Source organism: Bidens hawaiensis, unplaced genomic scaffold (genome assembly GCF_021521415.1).
Source record: "Bidens hawaiensis isolate Kalapana, Puna unplaced genomic scaffold, B.hawaiensis_p1.1 tig00056659_1, whole genome shotgun sequence".
NCBI classification, from domain to species: domain Eukaryota; kingdom Viridiplantae; phylum Streptophyta; class Magnoliopsida; order Asterales; family Asteraceae; genus Bidens; species Bidens hawaiensis.
The window spans coordinates 19,481-23,376 of record NW_027500197.1 but is presented as its reverse complement, the minus strand read 5'-3'; positions in this window follow the sequence as shown (position 1 = coordinate 23,376).

The following is a 3,896-nucleotide window of genomic DNA, read 5'->3' as shown; positions in this document are numbered from 1 at the left end:
ACGTCAGATGGTCTGAGTTCTCTTTCTCTGAATCAAAGAAAAGAAAAACTCAAAGAACCAGTGGCTCAAGCTCAATCACAAGAACTTTAACAGAGAGCCTAGTTATGAGAAGAGAGATGCATGTGCCTAATTTACAAATACAACAAGGTGGCAGAATTGCACACCTTACTTTCGATAGGCAAAGAGAATCTGTATCTCTGAGAAATTCTGAAGGGAGAACAATATCCATTGTTGAACATGAGTCTGAATTGGAATATATACGAATCTAGGATCTGCAAGACATTATTTGCATAAACGTACCATTAGATTCTGAGGATGCTGTAGAACTTGTTATGTTCAACAAAGAGCGGCAGCAATGAGACATGAGAAATTAATCGAATGTCACACCCTCAAAATCCACTAACGGAGTTTTACCGTTAGAGGGTGTGAACTGGCAGGATCGGAATTATCAATTATAATCAAACCATAAAATAAAGTTTCAAACCCATGAAAACGTTTACGAGTAATTAAATGCGGAAGCATAAAAACCTTTAATCAAAAGTTGCGTCACGCAGGACGACTTAAAACCAAAGATAACCGTTAAAAATAAGTTTGCAGGACAAAAGCGTTTTCAATCAATGCATGTTCCTAAACCGCGCGCCCGCCTCGGCTACCTGAGAATAACATACTAAAAGTGTCAACACAAGGTTGGTGAGTTCACAAGTTATATAAAAATAAATCGTTTAGCGTTTGCGTTCAGCGTTACAGCGTTTTGCGTTAAGCGTTTTGCGTAACAACGTTACGGCGTTTAGCGTTACCAGATAGTGTTATGTCAAATTATATATCGATAGGTAGCTAGTCTATACAACAAGTATTACTAAGTGTTCGACACCGAAGCTGACTCGTTTAGTAAGTGCCTTGTCACCAGGTCCTCCAGACCATGGTACGTGTTAGCCAAAATTACACCCGCTCGACCTCCAGTCGAGTTTAGCGTTGGGTGGGGTTTGTCAAACCCAGTAGTACTACTCAACAGTGACTCGCTATTCTAAATATTAACCGGTTCGATGTGTAGGACTTCAAATATTTCGTTTGCCACTTAGCCTTTACAAGTGATATATAATTTATAACAAAATCTTAAATGCGTTGTGGAGTATGTTATCTCCCCCAAGTGAAAAACGTTTGAAAACAGTTTAAAGAGGGGAAAGTGAAACTCACTGTTTGCGAAGAATTTCCCAAAATAAATCACCAAGATGCGCGTCACCGAAAAACTCTCTCTAACGTTTAAAACAACAAAGAGATTTTTCTAAGTGTCGGAATATTATCGAGTCTCTAGACCCGACACATAATACCTATGCACATAACATGTTTCGTGTTTCGTTTGTGAATCGTGTGTGACTTAAACAAGTGTTTTTGTGACACATTACATGTGTAAGCAATCATATACGTGTCATGTATTCATAACGTACGTTACTAGCAATTATTCCCCGTAAGGGCATTTTGGTCAACAAATAACAATTAACTAGTCATTATTCCCCATGAGGGCAATTTGGTCAAATCATGGCAATCAATTAAAAATTATTCCCCGCAAGGGTATTTTGGTCAAAACATAACAATTATATAACAAGGATCATGTTTCATGCATTTTTACACAACTCAGCAGCTAGTTTCACCGAGACAGAAATCCTACTAGAAAGATTGTACTATTTCAACAATCATAGCATCTCAATTAATTTATCAAAAATAATCACAGAAACACATACGTCTTAGGTTTCCAGAACATATTTTATTACATTTTTATTCTTCATAGTTTTCTCACAATCATCAAATCATTACAGCAAAATCATAACAGTCAAATTCATGCGCAACAGAATGTTATTTGCAATTCCTGTTAAACGAAAAATCCAATAAATGCAAGACTACTTGGGTTAGGTTCCTAACTCAATGAGTCAACTTCCAGAAGTAGAACCAACCCAATTGGTCTCGTAGTTCATGAGATATAACATTTACAACATAACCTAACAGCAGGTCTAACAGCTCAGCTTTGCACAATGTTTTTGTAAATTCATAAGAGTTAACTTCTACTTGTCCAAAAATTACAAATTTATACTTTATAGAAACTAGACTCAACCTAGTTTACTGTAGTACCAATAATCTCAACCAATTTTCATGTTTACACTTCGTTACAGTCACTTAATCATCAAATACACATTCTGTCCAGAAACTGTTTGCATCCAAACTCAATATATTCACAACCTATGAACTATCATGCATTCATATGATCCTCTAAACTCCATAAACACCATCCATGCACATCAATTACATATTACATACTTGATTAGGGTTTGTGTTTGAACTCAAATCAAAGACACAACAATCAACATGCAACAAGATTCAATCTAGTTATCAAATCATCATTCAATCAACCACAATCATATTAGCTATACACACTCACAAAATCGGCTGCTAGGGTTTGTTATTAACCCAACAAACATCAAAATCAAACAACAAGAATGTATAGGATAATCAAATATACCTTCCTAGCACCTAGTTCTTCAATCAAGGGCTTGAATTGAGGGTTGATTGTGAGTGTATAGTGGACGGCAGCCGTGACAGACAAGGGGGTGGGGTTTGCGATCGGAAACTTGGGAGAATAATAATAATAGTTAGGGTTAATTGTTAAGGATCTATTTATAAACACACAAGTTACACTCAAGTCCCTCTACTTTCAATTGTTGTTTTTCTAACTTAACTAACTAGTTTACATCTTGAGTTAATGCTCATAACCATGTTATCACGTAACACATAAGTCTAACACATAATTATCACATAATTACTGTTTTGACGTTTTTCGTTTATTCCTCAATCGTTTGTGTCAACTCGTTTGCGTTTCGGTGCAAATCCCGAAAGACTACACATGTAATAAGTGTTAAGCGTCATTTAAACCCTAGTTTAAATGTAATGAAGTGTGCGTTACAGATTCAATGATCTTAAGTTTGAATTGACGGAGTTGAGTTAACGGAGTTAACCTGAAATTGACGATTGTCACATCATTCCCATGTTGAAGAATTTTCGTCCCGAAAATTTGAGTCAAGTCGTGATGAGAGTCTGAAAGAGTAAGAAAAAAAATTTCAGTTTGTCATATCATCCCCTAGTAGAAAGAAATTTCTTCCCGAAATTTAATTCATACCTCCGGTGATGTCTGACGGTTTGCCGAGTTTCGCGGTTTTCTGTGTTTGGTTAGCCCTTCAAAAAGGTGAGGATACTTTTTCATCATTTGATCCTCGCGTTCCCACGTGAACTCCGGTCCACATCTCGAATTCCAACGAACTTTAACGATTGGAATTTTGCTGTGCTTGAGAGTTTTGGTTTCCCAATCCAAAACCTCGACTGGTTCCTCAATGAAACGTAACTGTTCATCAACTTGCAGTTCCTCCAAAGGAACTACTTGGGTTTCATCGGACAGGCATTTCTTCAAATTTGATACGTGGAATATATCGTGTACGCCACTGAGTTCTGTTGGTAGGTCCAGTCGGTACGCCACCGGACCAATGAGCTCAGTTATCCGGTACGGACCAACATACCGTGGGTTGAGTTTGTTTCGCTTCCCAAAGCGAACCACACCTTTCCAAGGTGAGACTTTGAGTAACACTTGATCGTTCACTTGAAATTCGAGAGGTTTTCGGCGCTTGTCGGCGTAACTCTTTTGGCGATCTCGTGCTGCTGCCATGCGATTTCGGATTTGAACAATCTTTTCCGAAGTTTCGAGTACCAATTCTGGACCAGTGATTTGACTGTCACCCACCTCTGCCCAGCAGAGTGGTGATCGACACTTCCGTCTGTACAGCGCTTCAAACGGCGCTGCCTTAATACTTGCGTGGTAGCTGTTATTATACGAAAACTCTACCAAAGGTATGTGG